Source organism: Pleurodeles waltl, chromosome 6, assembly GCF_031143425.1.
Source record: "Pleurodeles waltl isolate 20211129_DDA chromosome 6, aPleWal1.hap1.20221129, whole genome shotgun sequence".
Taxonomy (NCBI): domain Eukaryota; kingdom Metazoa; phylum Chordata; class Amphibia; order Caudata; family Salamandridae; genus Pleurodeles; species Pleurodeles waltl.
In genome coordinates this window covers 1,268,375,726-1,268,401,905 of record NC_090445.1, presented here as the reverse complement: position 1 = coordinate 1,268,401,905, position 26,180 = coordinate 1,268,375,726, and positions in this window count along the sequence as shown.

Here is a 26,180-nt window from a genome sequence, read left to right as displayed (position 1 = left end):
TGGAATGCAATTCCGAGTTCAAAGAAGACCTTTATTGTTGTTAATTCTCCCCACCCACAAGTTCTTGAGAGACGAATTAGTAGATTTCAAGCACAAAGTAGTTGCAGCAAGAAAACAAAATATATCACAGTACTTCTCAGTTGCAATGTACACAGCAAATATATAATATATTCAAAGCAAAGCATAAAAGTCAAATTCATCACCGTATGAGCAAGTAGGACCTATCTTCAGCTTCATCTTTCTGGGGTCTGCAAGTTGATGACTCCGGTCAACTGCGAGAAAGAGATTATCTACCCACACGGGAGACTGCCAACTGACATCTAGCTCCAGCCTGAAGTCAAGCAGATTTGAATCTAACTCACTGTAGCCCAGAGTCATCCTTACAAAAGCGTGCCCCCTCCTCTCAGACTCGGGAAAACTATGCAAGCCTTTGGAGACTGGCCAGATCTCCTAGACTTCTCCTATTCCCAAGGCTGAGCAGAAAGGAAAACACCAAATGTACTCTCTCTTATCAGGTCTAGTCTGGTGTGAAGAAAACAGCTTGGTTCATCTTGTGGAAAAACACAGCTTGGAAGAATACAGACATCTGCGATGTTTCAACTGCAATGTCTAACTCCACATTAAAGCCAGTAAGCAGCTAACCTAAATACCAAATGTAATGTCTAATATCATGTCAAAGCCAATAGGCAGCTGAGCTGAATACAAAATGTAATGTCTAATATCATGTCAAAGCCAATAGGCAGCTGAGCTGAATACAAAATGTAATGTCTAATATCATGTCAAAGCCAATAGGCAGCTAAACTGAATACAGAATGTAATGTCTAATATTATGTCAAAGCCAATAGGCAGCTAAACTGAATACAGAAAGTAATGGCTAATGCCATGTCGAAGCCAATAGGCTGCTAAACTGAACAAAACATATAATGTGCTACTGGTGAACACTGAGCAACTCATATGTGCAGTGGTGAAACACAAAGTCATTGGTCAAACACAATTAATAGCATCACATTCCACCCTATGACCAATGAATTTTTGTTTCACATATCTCTTGTTTCAAACAAAAACAAAAAAACAAAAACATCAACACAAAAAAAAACATTATCAGCAAATCAGATTTGAATGATCAAGGCAATCACTGTAAAGCAATGGAAGTGGATTAACATATTGATCTCATAACCCTTCACATCAGATACATCTACACAGAAAAGACTGAAACTTTTATACTCTGAATGAGATAATAGTGTCTCTAAAATAGCAATTTGATGTAGCATGAGTTCTACTCATGTAAAGGTGCACGGTCCACCTGAAAGGTTTGCTGGAAGGTAAGTGAAAGTCAGAGTTCCATACGAAAAAATACAGACAGTTAACTGTTAAAGTTGCTTAGTTCCAGTGGAAGAATGCAATTAAACAAGTTGAACTTGAACTGAAGGCGCCATTTGCGCAAAATGGATCCATGGTGCTTGCACTTTACTCAGTCAGGTTCAGGTTGGGGGTTCGGTCCCTTCCCCATCCCCACACGCACACACCCGAAGGGGGACCACACAGCACACTCAGGGACAGTGGCGAAACGTGGTAGGATCTGCAAAAGAAAAAAGTATGACTTTTCTTGCAAATAACATTTGTCATTTGAAATGTACCCTTCCTTTTTTCCCTGTTTTATAATCAGCAGGACGTTTTTGGGGCCCTTTGTTATAATTTCTGCAGGTTCTGGAGGGTCATCTGGGACTTTAACCCACACCTCAGCACTGAGGTTTTTATCTGCTGCACCACAGCTTCTCTTTTCTTGCACTATCAGAAGGGCTGGGGCAGACTCATTCTTTACCAAACCTCCATTCACTGCACTATTGGCAAGTTGGGCCATTCTGTCTCGAATTTGGATGAATGAATCAGATTATTTTCTAGTTATCAGCATAATTTTGATTTCTCCTTGGTAATCTGCAGCAATCGTTCCCCCTAAAACCTGTTCAATTTGCCATATCTGTACTGGTAACTTTCTTCTCTCCAACTGCTCTGTGACTGCTTGTGGGACAAATTGCTCTTGTGCGTGCTGCACAGTTTTTTATCAAATCTAGGGGAATGTGCATCCCTCTCATCTCTGCTCACCTGTAAGTGGCTTTTTCTCCCAGCTGTTCACATTTCTGGTGCACCCACTTAGCCATCCCCACTAAGTCAGAATTCTGGGTGGACACTGCAGACTCTGAATTTTTCTCTTTAACATCTGCAAGGGAATTGAACCAGGTATGCACAAGCCATATGGAAAACCAAACGGCTAAACCATTGGCAGTGTTCCAAGAATCAGTGTAAAAATGACACATCTCAAGCAGCTCTTGCTTTAAAGTCTGACACACATTGTACAACACTGTTCCTTCTGTGCTAGAAAACAACATTTCAGTCAATAAATCATTAGTCAAACAAACATGCTTTTTATCCTCAGGGGACACAAAATCAAATGGTGCACTCAATTTCACTGGTGACTCTTTTACCTGTGGTACTCTCTGCACCCTCTCCATATCCTGAAAAGGGGCTTGTGGCACCTGTTCATTCTTCCCCTTTTCCTGATTTACATGTAAATCAGTGTTTCCCTCTTGCACTGCGCAGAAACCTAAAGTCATTATTTCATTTGCCAAATCACAAGCGCGCAGCTGCTTATATTTTTTCCTAGTGACTATATGCCAAAGTGTTAAGATTTCACTCAGATGAGGGCTATTCTGTTTCCAAAAATCAAACAAGCTAATGAAACTCGGTGTCTCTTGCTTAGTGCAAACAGTAAGAAACTCTAAAATCTTTCATTTTACTTGTGCATTTTGCGATGGTACCTCATAACTCACATTCTGAGCTCTGTTCTCCGTGTTATCAGTTAAGGAATGCACTTCAGCTGTCAAAAAGTCCGGCTCACACGGAGGCTCAGACTGGCTCACAGCTGTCTTAACCCCCACATTACTGGAATGAGAAAAGCCATATTCTTCTAAAACAGCAGTTTTATAACTTTCAGCATTATCTTGCATTAATGTATTCTGGCTAATTTGCTCACGTAAATTCTTATTTTCATGTTCTAACTGCCTACATCTCTCCTGAATTTTTCTGTAAGCAGATAAAAGTATCCAAACCCTCCTGTTAAAAACAAAAGGAACTTCATTGCTTCCAAAAGGCACATTTTCTAAATATGCTTTATCACAGCAAGAAAACATGTTTCTCACAGCACCATCAGGCAGTTTAACTACACATGCATGTTCAAACATGGCCTGCCGTGCTTCTGTAATTCTCTACAGAACAAAAAACAATTACACTTTTAAATTGTGCACGTAGAAATCCACAATTCGACTTTCAAGACTGCTGACTACGCCAAAATGTTCTGCTTTCCTACATACCTCATATCAGAGCTTACAGAACCTCTCTGGAATGCACTTCTGAGTTCAAAGAAGACCTTTATTGTTGTTAATTCTCCCCACCCACAAGTTCTTGAGAGACGAATTAGTAGATTTCAAGCACTAAGTAGTTGCAGCAAGAAAACAAAATATATCACAGTACTTTTCAGTTGCAATGTACACAGCAAATATATAATATATACAAAGCAAAGCATAAAAGTCAAATTCATCACCGTATGAGCAAGTAGGACCTATCTTCAGCTTCATCTTTCTGGGGTCTGCAAGTTGATGACTCCGGTCAACTGCGAGAAATAAATTATCTACCCACACGGGAGACTGCCAACTGACGTCTAGCTCCAGCCTGAAGTCAAGCAGATTTGAATCTAACTCACTGTAGCCCAGAGTCATCCTTACAAAAGCTTGCCCCCTCCTCTCAGACTCGGGAAAACTACGCAAGCCTTTGGAGACTGGCCAGATCTCCTAGACTTCTCCTATTCCCAAGGCTGAGCAGAAAGGAAAACACCAAATGTACTCTCTCTTATCAGGTCTAGTCTGGTGTGAAGAAAACAGCTTGGTTCATCTTGTGGAAAAACACAGCTTGGAAGAATACAGACATCTGCGATGTTTCAACTGCAATGTCTAACTCCACATTAAAGCCAATAGGCAGCTAACCTAAATACCAAATGTAATGTCTAATATCATGTCAAAGGCAATAGGCAGCTGAGCTGAATCCAAAATGTAATGTCTAATATCATGTCAAAGCCAACAGGCAGCTGAGCTGAATACAAAATGTAATGTCTAATATCATGTCAAAGCCAATAGGCAGCTAAACTGAATACAGAATGTAGGGCCAGATGTAGCAAACCATTTGCGACTCGCAAACGGCGAAAATCGCCGTTTGCGAGTCGCAAACGTGGGTTTGCCATGCAGAAATGCATATTGCGAGTCGTTACCGACTCGCAATATGCATTTCCGACTCGCAAATAGGAAGGGGTGTTCCCTTCCTATTTGCGAGTCGCAGTGGGATGCAATACCATTTGCGACCGCGTACGCGGTCGCAAATGGCATCGCAGTTACCATCCACTTCAAGTGGATGGTAACCCACTCGCAAATTGGAAGGGGTCCCCATGGGACCCCTTCCAGTTTGTGACTGGACCCAAAAATATTTTTTCAGGGCAGGGAGTGGTCCAAGGGACCACTCCCTGCCCTGAAAAAATACCGAAACAAAAGGTTTCGTTTTTTTTTTAAGTGCAGCTCGTTTTCCTGTAAGGAAAACGGGCTACACTTAAAAAAAAAAAAACTGCTTTATTTAAAAGCAGGTCACGAACATGGAGGTCTGCTGACGTCAGCAGGCCTCCATGTTAGCGAGTGCCTATACTCGCTATGGGGCCGCAATTTGCGACCCACCTCATGAATATTCATGAGGTGGGTCATTGCGACCCCATAGCGAGTCGCAGTCGGTGTCTGAGACACCGTACTGCATAGCAATTTGCGACTTGCAAATTGCGAGTCGCAGGGACTCGCAATTTGCAAGTCGCAAATTGCCGATTTGCTACATCTGGCCCGTAATGTCTAATATCATGTCAAAGCCAATAGGCAGCTAAACTGAATACAGAAAGTAATGGCTAATGCCGTGTCAAAGCCAATAGGCTGCTAAACTGAACAAAACATATAATGTGCTACTGGTGAACATTGAGCAACTAATATGCGCAGTGGTGAAACACAAAGTCATTGGTCATACACAATTAATAGCATCACACATGGTTATACTGTATTGAGTTGTAATTTGCAGAATATTGGTTTGAGCTATTTTCTGCAACAGAGGGGTTATGCTGCTAGGAAGATATATTCACGGTAATGAGTTACACAGACACACACACACATATGCGCACACACACACACAAACATACACAGACACACACATATACACACACACAGTGTAGCAATAGAAGGTCCTTTGTCTTCTCTTTCCCTTCCTGAATTTCCTGGATTCCAGATGGTGACAGGATGATCAGGAAAGTCAATTCCTGTAAATTCTGAGTAAATATCATGTATGCCAGAAGGCTAAGTCCAAGTAAACCACACAGATGATCAACTAGTATAAGGAGCAAGGCTCATTTTGAGGCTATCTCCATATGCCACAGCATAGGAGTTATACCTGACAGCTTTGGGGGTGGACTTCGCACAAATTTGTTGCCTACATATCTTCTCTTTCTGAAATTTGTTTTTGTTAGCTTTAGGTCTCTCTGTATGTTACCACTGCTAGCCAGTACTAATGTGATTTTGCTTACTCTCTTAAACATTGTAAAATTGGCTTGCATGCAATTTACTTATAAGTCCCTAGTAAAGTACTCAGGGCCTGTAAATTAATTGCTACTAGTAGGCCTGCATTACTTATTGTGCCATCTTCTTAAGCAGTCCTTCAAACACGTCTCAGATCTGCTATTGCAGCCTGTGTGCAGTTTTAAACTGCTAAACTGACCTGGCAAAATAAACCTTTTGCCAGGCATATATCTTACTTTTCAATACATGAAAGTCACCCCTAAGTTGGGCCCTAAACAGCCCATTGGGGATGGGTGCATTGTATTTAAAAGGCAGAATGTTTTATTTAAAGTTGTACATGTCCTGGCAGTAAACAACTCTGGTGTAAAGAGTGACTCTTTATTGTAAGGAGATTGGTTTGATGAACATTTGTGTCCTTGACAGCAACCACGGAACCATCACCAACAAGGAGCAGAAACAAGCAAACAACTTAGTCTAGTTCTGGTTTAAAAACATACATTCTAAAATGACTAGTTAGGACATGAGACAGGTTGTGTCACAAGCATGTTACAATGCAAGTGAATAACAAGCTTGAGCTATATTACTTGAATAGTAACAGAAACTGGATGGTCACCATTGAACTTTATTAAGAACTACTTAAATAACGATTTATGTAATTTATTAATTTCATAAATCAACACATACCTCCTCCCTTTATACATGTTCATGCAATTCAAAATCATCAATTTTTTGGGGAATATTGATTCCTCTTTTTGGTGGTTCAGAAACAAATTCATCAGGAACAACATTGGATTCAACATTAGCAGATAATGTACTGTTAACCTTCACACTTTCGAATGTTAGATCTCTATTTTGATTCAAATCTAAAGGTAAATTAAGACTGACATCTATGCCCTCAGCAGATTCCTTTCTGAACATATCCAGATATTTAACATTAGTGTCAACAATTTGGTTACCCACATCAGATTCAATGTTAGATTTATCACTCATTCTCCGGAACGATGAATCTTCACCCATTGTAAAGAAAGAAGATGGTAAGTAATCTCTAACATCACAATCAGAGAAAATAGTATTGTGATTGTTTGCAACATTATGCTTGGATAGAGAAACAGGTAAGTTAATTACATCACCATTCACCTTGGCCAGTCTACAAACACTCCACCATGAGTCATTATTAAGTGTTGCAGATGTTTTGCCCAATCTTACTATCTTAAAAGATTTAGAAAATGTAGACTCTCCTTTTTTACATGAAATTGTAATTTGATTTTTACACAGTCACCAAATGTGAGTTTATCTGACTTCTCATTGGTTTTAGCTTTACTGTCACTAACTTTTATTGCAGAATACTTTGCTTTCTTTTGCAGCTTGTGCATACATTTTTTAATGTCTATTACAGGTAAGGTCTTTCTAATCCAAGTATGATTAAGTAACGTGCACAGAATTCTACCTTTGAGTATCAAAAAAGAAGAACATACAGTAACTGTATTTTGGGTGAAGTTTGATACTCCCACATTTTATTGGCAATACATTATTTTACTTCGTCAGCATGCAGCTTGGACTCCTTCCACAATTACCCTATTAAATCTCTCAACCAAACCACTCATGTTAGACAAATAAAGTGCTGTTTTCCTATGAAGATTATTTCTATCCTTAAAAATGTTTTTTTATCTCTATTGAAATGAGCTGTATGCCATTGTCAGCCACTACACAAATAGGCACACACTCTTTCTGGAAACATTCCATAAGAAATTGAATGACTGTGTCAGTACTAGGTTGCGTGGTCCATTTTATTTAATCATTTAGAGAAATAATTGACAAATGCACATGATTTTCTTTGAAATATATTCTCATAAGGACCCAATAAGTCTAAAGCTAACCTCTCACAAGGCCTATCCAGAAATTAAGAGTGATAACATTCAGGCTTGCATGTGGTGAGGTATTTGTCAGAATTCATTCATATCATACATTGCTATACATTGCTCACTATATCAGAGTCCATGTATGGCCACCTAAATACTTCTCTGACCCTTTTTTGTAATGGTTTCTCCAAGATGAACTGAATGGGCCAAATCTGGGAGGAAATACGTAATCCTCTTTGAATACTATATCTACAGATACAGATATGCTATCTTTCATTTTCCAAAATACTTGCATCATATTAGATTGTGACTTTTCCTTGGTCCAGCCCTTATTAGCAAACTCACACACTTTGTTTGATTTATAATCATTCTTATAATTGTGCTTCTGTTTGTCAACAGAAAATTAATTCCCACACAACATTACAATATCATTTATAGAAGCAACCACACAATAACACCTACCAGCAGTCTAGATAAAGATTCAGCTATAACGTTGCATTGTCTTGGAATGTGACATGCCGGAAAATTGTGTTTGTACATTGTGGATAGAATTCTTACCAACCTCGCAGGAGCTCTTTCAGTACCACTGAGTAGTGCTAGTAGGTTTATGATAATTATTTATGGTGCAATATCAACCCCCATAAAACACGTCTTAAAATGTTCAACTTCCAATGCACAGGTTAGAGCTTCTCTTTCAATAGCAGAATATCTTGACTCTGCTATCTATACTGGTCTTGAAGCATAAACCACAGTTTCCTCACCAGTGCTACTTCTTTGATTTAATATAGCTTATAAACCATCAGTACTGGCATCAACATGTACAATACAAAGTAACTTGTGATCAAATGGAAGCAATAGAGCAGCACTGATAATCAATTGTTTAAGACATTGGTTGATGTATTTTTGGTAGTGGGTGGCAATTAACCACAATTTGCTTGTTCAAGGGTCTCAAATCAGCAAAAAGTCTGAACCACTTTCATGCTGAAGTCTGACAGGGGCCATCCTCAGTCGTGGTGCTCATCTGCTGAGGGTGGCCCCTGACGTCCTCTGCACACAAGCAGGAAATCCCTTTGGTGTGGGCACCAGAGGAATTTCATTTCTCGAAAAACAGCCTCGGGAGATGGGGAACAAGTTCCCCATCTCCTGAGGCTGTTTGGGGTTTTCATTGAAATGACAATCAGTGTGTGCAGCATGCTGATGTCATTTCAATGAAAATGAAAGTGAAATGAGCCGAACTCCTCATTTCACTTTCTGTGCTTCGGTGCTCAGGGGGTATCGTTGGAAAGGGGAGCGTCTCCTCTTTCCAATTCCACCCCTCTCAAGTGGATCCCACCTTGTGGATTACCCAAGGAGGGTCATCCTCAAGCAGGGATTAACCCGCTAGGCACCAGGGAGTGACCCCTTGGGCAAGGGCTTTTGCTCCTCCAAGAATTCTGGGCATAGTCAGTCTTTCTGACCCCCGGGGGGGGGGAGACAGAAAGCTCACTACAATGCCAGAGATTTATTTATTTTCTTAGTGTAGGGTAGAGTGTGGGACATGATCGCCCTCTCAATGCCCTGCCCCAAAAATAAATTAGTGCAGTATTTCTGCCCCCCAGGGGCAGATGGGGGAAATAGCTCACAATCTGCCCACCAGGGGGTGCAGAAAGCCCACTAGCACACAAGGGATGTTTTTTGTTATTAGTATATGGGTGAGGGCTAGCCATGATGGCCTTGTCTCTCCTCCCACCCTAAGAAAATGGGCACAGTCTTTCTGCCCCCCTTGAGGGGCAGATGAAGCCATAGCCCCTGATATGCTCCCCCAAGGGGGGCAGAAAGCCCACTAGGGCACAAGGGATTTCTTATTTAATTAGTGTAATGGTGGGGGCGGGCCATCATGGCCCTGTCAATGCCCCATCCAAAGAAATCAGTAGGCATAGTCTCTCCGTCCCACTGGGAGGCAGATGGGGGCAATAGCATCCCATCTGCCCCCCTCTGTGGGACAGAAAGCCCACTAGAACACCAGGGAATTTTGTTTATTATTAGTGAAGGGATGGGGGCTGGCCATGATGGCCCTGTCAATGCCCCATCCCCCCAAAAATGGGCACAGTCTTTCTGTCCCTATTGCGGTCCCATTAGGGGCAATGCCTTCTGATCTACCTCTCGGGGGGTAGAAAGCCCACTAGGTACCTGGGATAATTTATCCTTATTAGTGTAGGGGTGGGGGCTGCCCAGTATGGGCTTGGCATACCCACACCCTCAAACAAAAATGGGCAGAGTCTTTCTGACCCCTTTAGGGGGCAGATGGGGGCAGAAGCCCGTAATCTGCCACCTGTGGGGGCAGAAAGACTACAAGCCTACAGGGACTATAAGGGGTGGGGGTTGCCCAGAATGGGTATGGCAATGCCCCCCATCCCCCAAATCGGGCACAGTCTTTCTGCCCACCATGCTGACTAAAGCCTCTCATCCCAAGGGCAAGGAAAAGGAGATTTGACTTTTTTGGATGTTGGTTTTACATACAGGCCAGAAGAGCTTTTCTATCCCCCAATATCATCCCACTTGCAATGGTGAGTGGCTGCACTTTTTGGGCTTGGGTAAGCTGTGACCTGGAAAAACCTACTAGACCCAGTCATTTCGGAAAAGTAGATCTCTGGGGAAGTCCAGGGTGGTCTGCTTCAAATGCCCCTCAGACCATTTTCTTTCCCATAATGCCCTGCAAAACTCAAACTTTGCCTGAAGTCAACCATTTTCCCTACATTTCTGTGATGGAAACTTCCAGAATCTGCAGAAATGCATAACATTCCTACCACCCAGCATTGTTCAACCAGTGCCGATAAAAACTCTGCCTCAGCTGTGTGACTGGGCCTAGTGCCAGTAAAAGGAACAGATCAAACCTAGGTCAATAGGTGTCTGCACGCAAGCGCTTCCATTGTCCTTGCTGCGGCACTAGGCCCAGTCACATTCCTGCAGATTCCGGAAGTTTCCATCACAGATCTGTAAGGAAAAGGGGTTATTTCAGGAAAGGTGTGAGGTTTGCAGGGCATAATGGGTAAGAAAACCTAATGGGATTCTCGCAAGTCACACCATCCGGGATTTCCCTAGGTGTCTAGTTTTTAAAAATGTGCAGGTGCAGGTTGGCTAGGTTTTCCTAGGTGCCAGCTGAACCAGGGTAAGAGTCTGCAGCAAAGGCAGAACCTTGATGAGGGGCTCCGTAACAGGAGGAGGAGTGTAAACTGGATAAAAGGTGCGTACTTACCTTATAGCTCATGTTCCCACCAGGTCAAGTGTGGAGGTCTTTCCGCCACAGTCGCCTTGACGGTGAGCCACATCATAATCCCACCTGCGGGACCAGGGGCTTGACTCCAGCCATCAGCCTCTGTAGCCGCTGACCACCATCGGTGCGGGAGGGAAAAACCAGTGGAGGTGGCGGGACAAAAAGCAGGCTTCTGTCAATGGGACTGAAAACATCGTAATTTGGCAGGCAGACCGCCAAGTCGGGATAAAAATTTAATTGTTGAATAATTATTTTGTATAACATAAGTAAATGTTAGAATATAAAAATACTACTTTTAAATTTAATTTTAACATGGCTTTTAGATTATTACTTTACAGGTTTTGCATGTAAATATCATATAATTTATGTTTAAAAATTAAAAATAATGTTGAGGTTTATAAGTATTTTATAATACTTTGTTTACTGTTATATATTGTTTGATATTTTATTTAGCAAAAAACAATTCTTATCAATTAGGTAATTTAAAAGATAATGTAAATTATTTTGTGTAAATTCAAAAGTGATAACATGTTGTACATGTATTATATTTAATACCTGGTATTTTAAGTATATAATGTATAAATAATGTCTATAATTTTGTAATGGTCACTTACTGTTTTAATATTTTAGTTTATTTATGAAGAATATTGAATAAATCATAAACTGAATTTATTTAATGTTATCAATTGAAATATTTTTTCTTTACATAATTCGTACTGTCATTTATGATACAAAAAATATTAGGAAAGAGTGGTTTATACATTATTTAATTTCTGTAGTGTTAAAAAACCTGTAAGATGCCTTACTAATGTGTGGGGATAGTAAATGTAACCCCATTTGATCTACCACCATCTTTAAAATGGTTCAGATTGGAGTGGGAATAGAAATGTTAACTATTTAGTGCCCAACATCTTCCTGAAAATTGTTAAGACTGGAGTAGGAATAGTCAAAATAATCCCTTTAGTGCGTCATGTCTTCCCCTAAATAATTAAGATTGAATTTGGTATTATATTTCTCACATACATTAATATATATATATTTTTAAATATTAAAGTTACATAACACAGTTTATAACTTTACCATGTATATTTATACATTTTAGTTATATGTATATGTATGTATATATAGATATATATATATACATTGATATGAGAAAAACTCTTTCATTGTAATATTTAAGAATATTTTTGTTTATTTTTAATATAAAAGGATTATCTGAATAATCTTGACCAGTGTTTTGCATTTCTAAATTTTTATTTTATTTGTCATGTGTGGTGCATTTATTTTTTATGAATACATACACATATTCACATAAATCTTTGTTAAAATATTTTTTAAATCCTTTATTCAGTATATCTTAAATAATACTCTATTATTATTTTATATTAATATTTATTTTATAATTTATAAAAGTGCATCACACCTTCATTTAACATTTATTGACATGGGTTAAACCTTTTTGCATTTTTTAAATTATGTTTGAAACATTTTCTATTTGAATCCCAGCTGTTTTCTTTAGGGAGATAGACTTTTTTAGTTTCATTCAGTAGCTTTTTTTTACACTTTTAAGCCTTAGGATGGTCTGGCTTCAAACGTTTTGCCTCACCTCCTCCATTTTTGCTGAACGTTTTTTTTATTGGCCTTAAGACTCTTGGTATTGTTCTAGCAGTGCTTTTCTCACATTTTGCACAAGAAAAACTGGCACATTGGTTTATTTGGGTACTGGGATTTGTTTGTCAAATACATATACATTTTCTTTTTTTCTGTTTGGTTTGTACACAAGGGGCCACTATTTACATACTGGGGAGCATATTTAAGTGCAGTTTGAAGCACATTAGCAAAAACTTTTTCACATGGCGAGGGATGTTTAACATAGGGCCGTTTCTATCAAATAGTGGGATTGTAGCATCTAAAGGTAAAATGACTGTATAGTAGGGAATTACACATGAGTGCCACCACATACAAAGTTGCATGACAACATTGCATGGTATTTATACAGCTTTCGATCAGTAACATTCAGCTATTATGAGTGCATATTTTAAGGGGCATTGGTGATTTAATGTAGATTTTGACAGTGTTTAACTTTCCTGTTTTAGTCACCCCTGATGAAAAGATTGTATCACAAAATGCATTGGGTAGTATTGATCGATATTCACAAAGTGTCACATCATGGATATTAACTCCTTGAAATCATCAAACTGCTAATAAAATATGAATATTTAAGAGTCATTTTTATGAACTAGACTAAACGGGGATTGCAAAAGTTACAGATTAAAATGGTTTAGGATGGACAAACAATGATTATGATTAGAATCTTTGGATTCATATTGGCCTGCAGGCCAGTTTAATGGCTGTGCCTAATAAGGTCATCAGATTGGGATAGATGACATTTTTTACCACATAGATACTGACAATGATCTACAGCTTCAAAACAGGAAGTCTTATTTAAGGTATTTATTTTTGGTAGGAAATTGTATTCTCGATGATGTTTGCAAATTTGATTGGTAGTTGTTATATTACATTTTATGTGTTGTATTTATTTGGTTCAATTTGATTTTATTTAAATTTTGAGCTTTTTGGTTGGTTATGTTTTTTGTTTTTTAACTAATTAATACTAATAATAATGATTTTATACATGTTAAGTTATGCATATCTGTAGAGCGCACTATCATCCGGAAGGGTTTCTTGGTACTGAGCAGGAGTGAGTCTAAGCACTCCTAGGATTTTGTGGGACTATTTTAAAAGTCAGGTTGTCTGCTTCTTGCAGAATTTAAGAAGTGCGGAGGATGCTCCTATTTTAGAAGTAGATCGCTCCATGCCTTAGGAGCAATGTATTGAGAATACTCATCTGCCAGATTTGGTTGTCCATATACATGGGATTTGTATAGGGGTGGCTGGAACTGCAAGAGCTGATTTTTAGTGCTGGAAACTCGTTCTATGCTGAAACATCAGTGCAAATGGCACCACCCAGTGGGCCAGAGGGAGCAGAGGTTCAAGTTGATTTTGCTGCCACTCAAGTACATGTTCTACTTGAGTGTTAGATTTCTTATTGCGGCTGCCAGGGGATGCACATTCTCCAACTTACCGTTTGCAAGCTGCACAGAACAAAAAACTCTGCCACACAGCAATTGGTGGAATTTGGTCAGAATTCTGAGTTACAAGCATAACATAGAGTGGCCAAAATTCTGCCAAATCCACTGGAGGAAAGGAATTTATAGCCCGCTCCTAGATTTCTGCAAGTCAGAGTCTGGAAGAGAGCAGGTGCCTAGAAGGTTTGTGAAAGAAGATGTGATCATTGAGGTATGCTGGACCAGTGTTATGTAGTGTCTTGAAAGTGTGGGTGAGGAGTTTGAATTGTGCTCGCTTGTGAATACGGGGCCAGTGGAGCATCTTCAGGTGTGTGTCATTTGAGTGTGGTGTGGGGTGTTGAGAGTAATTCTGAATGATCTGCAACCTTCTGGTGAGTTTTTTGTTGATCCCGGCAGAGAAGGTGCTGCCGTAGTCCAGCTTGCTTGTAACTAGGGCATGCATGATGGTTTTCATCAGTTGCATCTGCTATTTTAGTTGTATGTCTTTTTGACTGATGTATAAAAATAAATTGTTTAATATTTAGAATTTTGGCTTAGGGTTATTAGTAACTGTGTAGATAGTTTTTTATTTTTTTATTTTTTTTATTTTGCTTTTTGTTTCTAATTAGTATAACTTTGTTGTTAATAAAGAGATTTACTTTACATTGCAGCATGTAATATATATTGTTGGTTTGTTTCATAATTTTAGGTTTAATTTGGGTTACTGGTTGCTCCAGTCATGCCATGATGCTGTGGTAGACATTCTACCATAGTATTTGGAATTTGGACTTATGCCTGTGTGCAGAGACGATCTGCCAACTCAAGTGTATCCAAAGTAGGACATTAGACAATTTAGTTTGTGCTTGTTTTTTGGTACATTAGCAGTTTGTCAGTTGGGTGTTAATTTCTCTGTCACATATACATTTTAAGAGATAAAAGAAGTGTAGGATTTTGTTAGTTATTTCATCAACAAATACTTTATTTGATTGTGACTCACAATCATAAAAGCAAATAAGATATACAAGATAGCACCAATCGACATCCACATAGTATAAATAAAGTAAAATAAATCGAAACATACAGCAATTGATATCATGTGATAAAAATCACTACAAAAACTAAATCCAGTTATTCTTCTAAAAAACAGTATAAGATCAATAAAAAGAAATATTTGGAAAACAAGAAACTGTTATGCTAGCTAAAAACTTTTAAGGATGGAAGGCCTCCTCAATTTTACCTAGAGATGTATCTAGCCTTCATTACTGCGCACAGATATACAGCTAGACCATTACAGATTTTAATTGATGGGAGAGACAACAAATAAATTAAAGCAGGACGGCACTGTTAAAAATGCAAAGATTTTAAAAGTGGAATCACAAACACTTTCCTTAAATCAGAATAAAATGTGCAAAAAAAAACTATATGCATTGTGCTCTGGGCTGACACTGAGTCACAAGGACATTTTTCCAAGTCTGGACTCCAGTTGTTGGTAAGCGGAAAACTGACAAGTCGATGAAATGTCTCTAGTCTTAGACGTCTGAGGACACAACGGTGCCTCGGGTTCAATACATATTTTAAATATGGTTCCATGCCATCTGATTGCTGCAACAGAAGATTCCTCGTTACACTAGATTCCTCGTTACACTAGATTTCTTTGACTCAGTAGCCCACCTCAGGTCAGCCAGGTGGGTAAGGCAGATATTTTTCAGGTCTTTCCTGGAAAGTGTTTCAATTTTTTCTGGTGTAAAGTAAAACTCAGGATGGCCCAGGTCCGTAAAAAAGTTCTTTATATAATCCAGCCATGGAATTTGCAACGAATGACTTAGTGATTGACCGTCTTCTATAATGGCCCTATTCAAGCTAGCAAATTTCGAAGTTCATACTTTATGCCAAAGTAAGATTGGTTGCATGCTTATAAAATCTGTGATGTATGTTACCCCCATTTCTGAGTGGCACGCAAAGGTTGAGGTAGATTTTGGCACACTTAGGATGGACTTTAGGAAGTCATTTTCAGCTAGCTGTAGGGCGTTACTTTTCCTATATCCACATAAGCCTGCCCCATACAGTGCAACAGAGACACATTTTGCGTTATAAATTATCATCATATCTTTGGGAGTGGCCCTACCAACCTTTTTAGAAAATTTTGTTACAGCCATAATAGTTTTTGTGAAGAGTAATTTCCTAGACCTAATGGCTTGCAGCCAAGTGCCTTTGTTATCAAACATAATTCCAAGGTATGAAAAAGTTTCTGTGTCGTCTAATTTGACACCCTTTAAAATGACATGGTTTTTTAAGCAGATTTTATACCACAGGTCATCATGAAGGTTTTAGCATGATTGATTTTAAGGCCTAAGTATTCCATATAGTTGTCAAAGGTTGCCAGTAGTTGCTGCAAAGCTACTGGGGTGCGTGCCATCAAAACTGCATCATCTGCATACATAAGTGCTGGAATCTTTCGAAAGCCAACTTGTGGGAGATCTCTACAAGCAGTAGATAGAACAGCCTCTAGTTTATTAATATATAGGGAGAACAATAGGGGGGCTAAAACACAGCCTTGGCGCACGCCCGGCTTTACAGGGAAGAAGGAGGTGCACTCCCCCTGAGACCCGTAACGCACTCTAGCTTTAGCTCCGGAATATAGTTCCCTGATGAAGTGAACTATTGTATTGTCTACCCCCATATGCAGCAAAATGGACCAATGTTTGCTGTGAATTACACAGTCAAATGCCAAAGTCAAATCTACAAATTCAAGGCATAAAGCTCCTGTCTTAGCCTTCGTGTATTTACCAATCAAAATATCTAAATTCAAGGCCTGTTCCACAGTCCCTATCCCAGCCCTGAAGCCGTATTATAGGTCCGTTAGTGTATTATTAGCTTCCGTCCATTCCCGCATCCTATTTAGGACAATACGTCCTGCAATCTTTGCGAGAGTGTCGAGCAGTGAAATTGGCCTGTAACATGCTGGATTTTGACGGTCGCCTTTTTTAAATATTGGGACAATAATGGACTCTGCCCAGGTCGGGATAAAGGCTGTGGCACAGCAGGCTCGTAAGACCTGTGTCAATAATGGGCCCTAAAGTGAAACATTAGACTTATAAATATCAATTGTTAGTTATTTATTATTTTACATTTTTTATTAACTTTGTATTAATTAATTTATAAGTCAGTTTAAAATTTTTTTTGCTTACTTTAGTAGGTAGATGTATGTATTCTTCCACTTCTGTTTACATACTGGCTCTGGCAAATCGGGGAGAGTATTACTGTGTTGCACCTTTCATAGTTTTTGGAGTAATAAGTAGTCACATTTTGGGAGGAGTTAGGGCCTGATTTATGAAAAGTTAGTGCCGCCTTTACTTCATTTTGTTATTCAAAAGCAGAGCAAACTTACAAAATATAATTATAATTATATTTTGTAAGTTTGTGCTGCTTTTGCGTCAATAAATGAAATAAAGGTGGCGCTAACTTTTCATAAATCAGGCCCTAAGTTCTTTTGGTTTTTACTTTTTAAGGTGACTGGTAATTAGTATTTATTTTATAATGTTGAATATATTTTTCTTGTATTGTTTGTGTTACTTTTTATATATTATTATTTATGTATCTATTTACAATAATTTTTGTTTAAGGTTTATATGGTAGTACTTGTAAATATATTTTTTACAATATTTTGATGTATTGAAGTCTATACTCTTTGGGTGTTTTAGTTTTATTTTAATGATTTTAAATTGTTATAATGTTAGAATATTTGTCAAGTTTTTTTTTAATGCTTTGCTTAATGTAAAATGCTGTTATTGGAATGATTAGTAATGAAATATCTTTATTTTTGGTGATATTAATTTATTCAATATTGTACGTTGTGATATATTTGACAAGTTATATGTTTATTTAATGGTTACAATATTTTTGTTTCTGATATTGTTTTTATCAATAAAGGTAAATATTTATATCTCTAACTCTGATATTTTGGTTAGCGATATTTGTGTTTTCATTAGTTACGTATAGGAAGGTAATATTTTTGTGAAAGATGTTTACATTTTTTGTATCAATATAGTTGCTATCAGTATTATGGCCCTGATTGCGAATTTGGAGGACAGGAACACCTGTCTGTCAAACTCCCAACAGGGTGGCCACCACTGTAGTGGCGAAGTCCCCGCTGTCTCTATTATGACTTTCCAGCTGGGCTGAAGGGCAGAAACCAAGCTTTCTGCTGGTCAGCCCAGTGGGAAACTGGCGGCAGTATTGTCACAGGCTCCTGCAGGGGGCACCAGCACCTTTGTAATGCGCACTGTCTGCACAGCAGAGAGTGTGCATTATGAGGGCGCTGGGCAGGTGGACCCATGCACTGCCCATGCAGGCATGAGCAGTGCAGGGGCCCACCTGCGGCCCCCTGCACTTATTCTCTGCCTGCCTTTTCATTGTGGTGAAACCGGCCATGAAAAGGCTGGGGGAGAGCCAGATTGCTTGCAACCTGCACCCACCATCACTGATCCCAGTGGAGAAGGCGATACCCTGTTAGTCGGACCGCCAGGGTCGTAATGTGGCAGTCATGCCGCCACCACGAGCCTGGCAGTCTAGTGACCACCAGACTCGTACTTAGACCCTATATCATTGAGCCTGTTCTCCACAAGCTGATTCAACTCCCCTTCAAGCAATGGAGTTAGTGGCATCGGCAGAGGGATATATCAAGGGGCAGCAGCCTCCTCAGTGCCTCCTCTGCTCATTGCATTCATCTACTGAGGAGAATTGAAGAATGTGTTTGTCCTGTCCACAGAGGTATTTTGTCTTTTCACTTGGTGATTTCTTGGCCTGGATCAATAGCTTTTCTAATATCCTTAGGAGAGCCTGCCTTCCACTCAGCCCTTTTCACAGCAGACTCCCAATCTCCAAAACAGCAATGATTACCTGACTGAGTACTTCTGCAATGCTTTGCCTATATCTGTTTCCACTTCTGATGCTGCCTCTTTGGCAGTGTGAGCACTACCAAAGCCTAAGCCTTATTAGCTGTTGTAGTGTTGTGCTACATCCAGGGTCAAGGGTTCCACTTCCAGCTCCCTACACATCTGGAGTTTCTGGCACTCACCTGCTCCATTCAACTCTCCAAGAAATATTCCATCCGGATGTATATTGGAAGGTTGACAAGCCCACCATCTTACGACAATGCAAATGAGCTGCACCTGGAATTAGTTATTCGCTCCAGGAAATATTGATCCCCTGTGGTCAGTCCACAGCATTAGCTATGCTTATGGTCATTAGAAAACCTCAGCCAAAGACCATAAGGACCTACATTTCCTGGTTCAGCAGGAAAAGAAATAAAGGTTATTAGCAAAATAATTGCATGACGACATGAGCTGCAACTTATAAGCATGTGTCTCAAAGCACCTGTCTCACAGGAACACAAGAAAAAATCAATTATTAACAGTGCCTTGCCCTATTTATTTTCTTTTTCAGATGGGCAGGGACAAAAAACAAGAAAGAAATATATAGTTTATGTTTTGTTTGCTTACTATTAATGTTAGACAGTACAAGTGCGCTTTCTCAAAAGATGAGTCAACCTCATGAGATATGGTTGCGTTGTTCAAGAGAACAGAATGAGGTTCGTCCTTGATTCCCATGATAAACAAGAACACTTAACACAAATCACTCCACAAGTAACATGCAGCTTTTCAGATCATTTCAGTGACAAAAGAATATTTCATATTAAATGTGTCCGTGAAAGGTTCAGTCAGTGATTCATTTGTGCAGGTGGTTGCCTTAAGGCACCACCAGCATTCATTCCAAGCAACTGGAATGATTGCAACCACCTAAACTGTCCTAGTCATGGTCTGAGCAGTGGGAGATAGAAGCTTAGTCCTTTTATTTTCATCAAGAATGCAATTACTTCTAATACAGTGAACTTTCAACATTCCAATGTATTTACAACCCTTCTTCTATTTCTACTAACCACAATGGAATTTAAAGTCGGACTGTTGCTATTTTCCAAGGCAAGGCAGGTGTGCATGTTGCTCACTGGCCAAGGTGACCATACGGTGATGGGTGGGCAGTTGGCAGAGGTAGACAGAGACTCCAGGTAGTAGTGGCACTGCAGATAAGGCCAGCCTCTCCAACAATTCAGCCCAACTCCTCAGAAAGATTTTGACGACCGACACATCATTTTTGCTTTAGAAATGAAGCACTGTATATATAGTTCACAATGTGGTTTCTGACTAAAAAAGAAAACACACTTTATATACTCATTTTTGGATACTTTATTGCCACCAAAGAGGTTATTTCACCCTAGTACGCTTTATCTGATCAAACTAGCTATTAGCATTCCTACTTCCGCTGTTATTGCGTGGTTGTGTAGTGGAGGCCTAGTTAACATTGGCACTATGATTCCTTTCATTTGATTTATCTTAGCCCATTTGGAATTTCATCTATCAGCTATAATTGTCACGAATCCTGGGGAATGTCGCTCCCTTGTCTACACTTTTCTCATCCAAACTTTTAAGATTAAACATGAACTTGAGTGGACTGTGGCACTATTGCATAGAACACATCAATTGAGAATCCATCACTCTGCACAGTTCTTGCTCGTTGATGAAAATATAGCCTATAATATTCCTTTCGCGACCAGTGATAAATATCACACATGTGCGGGAATCATTTCTTGCATAAGTATTTAGGTTCCTGAGTCTAACATCTTGCAAGTTTCAAGAAAAGCCTTCAATCTTCATATTCTTCATATTTGTCTTGTAACACTTAGTGCCAGATGTAGGTAGAAAAGGTTTTGCGAGTCGCAAATTTTGAGTCGGAGCTACTCGCAATTTGCAAATCGCGAAACCATATGCAGAATGGTGTCCCTGACACCATCTGCGAATCGCAAAGGGGTCGCAAAGACCCACCTCATTAATATCAATGAGGTGGGTCGCAATTTGCGACCCCCTTGCGATTCCCTGCACTCACAGGGATGGTGGCCTGCTGGAGACAGCAAACCACGTCTGTGACTGCTTTTTTAATAAAGCAGTTTTTTTTTTTTTGTATTGCAGCACGTTTTCCTTAAAGGAAAACGAGTTGAAATACACTCGGGAAAATGAAACCATTTGGTTTCATTTTTTCAGAGTAGGCAGTGGTCCATTGGACCACTGCCTGCTTTGAAAAAATATTTTTGGCCCCATTCACAAAGGGGAAGGGGGTCCCATGGGTACCCCTTCCCTTTTGCGAATGAGTTAGCACCCACCTTACCTGGGTGCTAACTGCGAATTGCTTTGCGACCGCGTTCGCGGTCTCAAAGCAATTCTGCATCGCGGTGCGAATCGCAAATAGGAAGGAGAACACCCTTTCCTATTTGTGAGTCGCATTCCCATTTTGTGAGTCAGTACCGACTCGCAAAATGGGAATGTGCATCATGATGCGCGTTTTGCATGGCGCAAACTGCGAATTTCGCAGTTTGCGCCATGCAAAATGCGTTGCACATCTGGACCTTAGTTCTTTCAATTAAACATATATAAAATCCCCTTTTAATGGTTTTCAATAAGTCAGGTGGCTAGGAGTGCATATCACACACATAGGAATCAAGGGTTTCATTTTTTGTAGTGTGCATTAATCAATGTATATGACTCAAAACATTAATTATAGTTACAAATAATGGGAAATCGTTCCTCTCATTATTTCAGTTGTAGAATACAAGGCTCTAAGGCCTTGATTTATACTTTTTGACGCAAACCTGCGTAAGTGCAGGTTTGCTTTAAAAAGTATCGTGCCGGCTAGCGCCATTTCATATTTAAGGAATGGCGCAAGCCAGCGCTAAGGCCCGGTTAGCGCCAAAATACATCATGCTAACTGGGTGGGGGAGGCGTAGGGAAAACTGGAGGCTGTGTGTGAAAGAATGTTACTAGTCAGGTTCGAGTCAGAATAATGACTCTAACCTGACTAGTGCCATTGTTAGACGCACAACCCCATGGACATGACTTCTGTCTAAGTAAAGACAGGAGTCATGCCCCACCCCGCCCAATGGCCATGACCAGGGGACTTAAGTCCCCTGGGCTTGGCCATTGGGCACAGTGCCGTGCAGGGGCCCCAAGTTAGGGCCCCGAGAGGGAAAAACAAAATGAAATACTTACTGGGACTTACCTGGGATGGATCCCCCATCCTGTGGTGTCCCTCTGGTGTGGATGGGGGTGTCCCTGGAGCCAGGGAAGTGCACCTGTGGGCTCTTTCCATGTCTCTTATCATGGAAACATGCCCACAGGTCCCCTAACGCCTGCCCTGATCCAGGTGTTAAATAATGGTGCTTCCCCCAGTGCGACATTTTAGCATGTGGGGATAAATATGGCACTAAGGCCATAGAGTCATTTTTTGCACAGTAACGCCTACCTTGCATCTCATTGACGCAAGGTAGGATTCCACGTCCAAAAAATTACTTTAACTCTAAAACTTTGGTGCTATATGGGTCTAGTGCCAAAGTATAAATATGGAGTTAGTTTTGCACCTAATTTGCATAACAAAATGATGCAAATTCGGTGCAAAACAAGTAGAAATATGCCCCCAAGTATCCATTTATTCATCAAAGTGAATGTCATTTAATTGTTTACCCTTCTGTCCAAACATGTATTGTCTCAGAATGACCATAACATATTGCATCAGTCCTAAGACTATCAAAAGATTCAACTTTAACAACACATTTATAAGGCGATGAGCGTAGACCATATAACAAACACATAAATCAACAGGACTAGTCACTCTTACCGTTTGAAAGCGGGTAATAACCTTGTATGCTTGATTGACAGCAGACATTCAACCCCCAACTCATTACCTCATACACTAGTTTGATTTATCCACACAATAACTCATATAAAATAAGGTTTAGGATTAATGTCTTTTGCCAAGACTGGTTGTAATGTTTGAGGGCTTACTATCACTGCTTCCTATTTCTCCATTATTTTATAAATTATACTCAATTTGAAGGATTTGTGTTGCAGTACTTTACATCCTTCGCAGGAATAAAATGTTCACTGAGGTCTATGGATCTTTGGGCCCAGTAAAGGGTGTGGTAGAACCATTACACAATTTCAGTACAAACCAAATACATTTCAAAGTATGACCAATGTTGCCATACAAGGAAAACTCCAGTCCGAAGTCTGGTCAAGGGATTTATTACAAACTCAAACTCATATAGAAAATTTTAAGAACAAGATTATAGAAACAAAGAACCACCAAAGGTTGACCAAGGTGGCAAAATAGAAGCAAACGAAATAACATGAGAATTACTGGGCTCTCAATTAGCATCATACAGAACATAAGCAACAAAATCTGTGAATTACAAAATAAACGTTGCTCATTTCTAAATAGGATTAGTTCAGTTTCAAGATACAAAGTTAAAAAGCTGAGCACAGAGGATAAACCCCCTGCTAACTAAATTAGGAAAAGACATGTGTAGGGACAAACACATGCGGGCAAAGGGTAAAAGTACAAAAAGGATGAAAAAAAATGTGGAAAAAGGTGAACTTGGTCATCAAATAACTAACTATGTGGGCCAAAGTTAAGTAAAAAGTGAAAACATCAGCATGTCAGAAGCCCGGTCAGGAGTCTTCTGAGAGGGCAACAGGGAGATATCAAGGATCTAGTGGATATTTCAAGGGGCAAAGGTAAAGAGGAATATACCTCCTGAAGGGGATCAATTTGCAGGATTTTTCATCAGCAATCAGGATGTTCCTGTTTCAAGAGCAAAACTACACATCTCTCTATGTCTTAAACAATGCATTATTCTATTGCCAAATAGTTTCTGATGAGCAAAATAAATCTAAAAGAAAGTTCATATTAAGCAGAATGACATTGCATTTCCTGTACAGTCATGAAACTGAATTAGGCCTCAATTAAGCTAACACAAGAAATGAAATACACGTTTACATTTGAATAAAACATTTATTTCATTATGCAAATTATAATCTTAACATAAGTGCCATCCATTAATATTCATGATAAATCAATTCAAAATGTATAATTGTTGCGGGCACATTTTCAATACGTATGATGCACTGCTACACTTTTATAAGTTTGCACACATTTTTAAAATATAAATCATTACAAATTCAATATCTTCATTTAGTGTAGAGTCTAAAATATGATTACATCACTTTAGTTCAGTTAACATTCAATAAAACTCAAATACCACCAAGCATTCTAGCATTTGGATAAACGTGTGAACATTTAAAATAACTATGTTTCGTCAATTATACATTTCAAACCCATAATTCTATGTTAACCTAATGCATGTTCTATCATGTATAAATGAATACTATAGCATGAGGGACACTCTGAATATTTCTGATATATCAACTGCAACAAGTTATTCATTTCAGAGCGTGTCAATTTAGAGCAGTTTGGTTTTAACAAGGCTAACTAAACTCATTGGTTGTCTTGTGGTTAGATTTTTATATCTCACAAGGTCTGGATTCTCTTCAAGAGTACAACTGTCAAACTTACCCATCTGTTTCTGCCATGGAACATCTCCCAATTTTGTGCTGACCTCCTCTATATTAAAAGGAAGTGGAAAAGGGCAATTTTCTGATTTGTTCTTGTTGCAGAATAAGCTATACATAAAATATACATTAAAACGATCATCACCATTTCTTGCCACTACTTAGCAAGGACCCAGTCATTAATTTACATCATCTAGGTACGATGGCAACAAGGTCTCTTTCCTCTCTTTACCTTTCTCTTTCTCTATCTATGTACTCTCTCTGTATATGTTCTCTCTCTCATCCTTCTCATCCTCCTCCTCCTCCTCCGTGAGTTGAAAGCAGACACCTGGGGGGAAATCTTTATTTAACCAGGTGAAGGCGGTTAACAATTTCTGAAAAGTGTTGATGAGTGAAGAGGGTGAGTGTAGTTTCCCAAAACTGTTATGGAATTACGTTGTTTTGTGAGCTTGGTGTGAGTTGTCATACTTTATTGTTTCAGGAAGCTGTTGAGTGTACTCCGTGAGGAGCTGGGTGGTAGACTGCATTAGAACCTGTCGAGTCCTGCCTTTTCTCGTTATGCTGTGTTAATTTTCTGATGCCTCCATCTTCCTCTTCTTTGCTCCTGGTGAGTGGCTTCTTGAAATAATATAAATGTATCATTTACATCTACATTTAAAATGTGACTCGTTTGAGCCTCAGTGGAGCATGAATATGCAATGTTGTGAAAGTGACTAGTGCCATAAACAGACCTTTCACTGTGTTTGCAACTTAGTCAGCAGTTGTTAATAAAGGACATTTATACACTATTAGCTGGGACTGTCTTATTTATCAAATGAATCATAAATGTATATGTCAGCATTTTCGTTCCATCGAAGCAATTAGGCAATACTCGTGCAACTCTTTTCCATTCCATGGTAGATATCTTCAGATCCAATATAGCTTTCATCCATCCCTTCATTGAGTGCTCCTATATTTTTAACAAATTTTATGCAATAAACAGCATCAGAGTATCCCTCATCCACGAGGGCAATGCATTAAAAGTCATTAAAGGCATTATGACAACAGCACTTCCTAAGGATATTTCTAACATCCATGTCTTGTCTGCCACAAAGCCCATAAATATGGGTCTATGGGTCAGATTTACAAGCCCCTTGCACCACGTTAATTCTGCCTTAGCTTAATTGTTATGACTCTAAGGCGACAATATGGTGGCCATTCTCCCGCACCATATTTAGAAAGTGGCACAATGCATGCATCACATACATCGGCACTACCCAAACCATCAACTCATCATCATCTGTTCATTTCCCACCACTTATTTTCTTACTCCCCCCCCATGTCACCCCAGAAATTCCCAGTTTCATTGAAGATCAGTTAAGAGTCATGGTGGATGAAATCATTAGAGTAGAGCCACATCTATTTGGAGCCCAGGTCCAGCACACTCCTTTTGCCTGGAAAGTGGAAATGTGGCAAAGGATAGTCAACATAGTGAACCCACAAGGGACAACATCATTAAGAGGTTGAACCACCTCAGGGGGAAGGTCTGTTCCATGGTATCCAGGCACCAGCTGCGTGTCCAGAAGACTGGAGGTGGGCCCCCACATCCACCCTTACAACTCACATCCTGGGAGGAGAAGGTCTTGGCCATCCTGCATCCGGAGGACTTGACAGAAATACCTGAGGGAGTGGAGTTGGGTAAGTCACAACAACAAAATATCACCAAAATGTATTGTCCAGCATGCCCACTGATCACCTTTTGCCAACTTCACCGTAAAAGAACTCACTAGCCCAGTGTCCACCTGTTCAGAGACCCCTGTTTGGCATGCATGAATTGCACTGGATGACATGTTTCAAGAGCACATGATCACACACGAGACAACTGGACCAACTCACCACATCAAACAAGTGTATTGTTC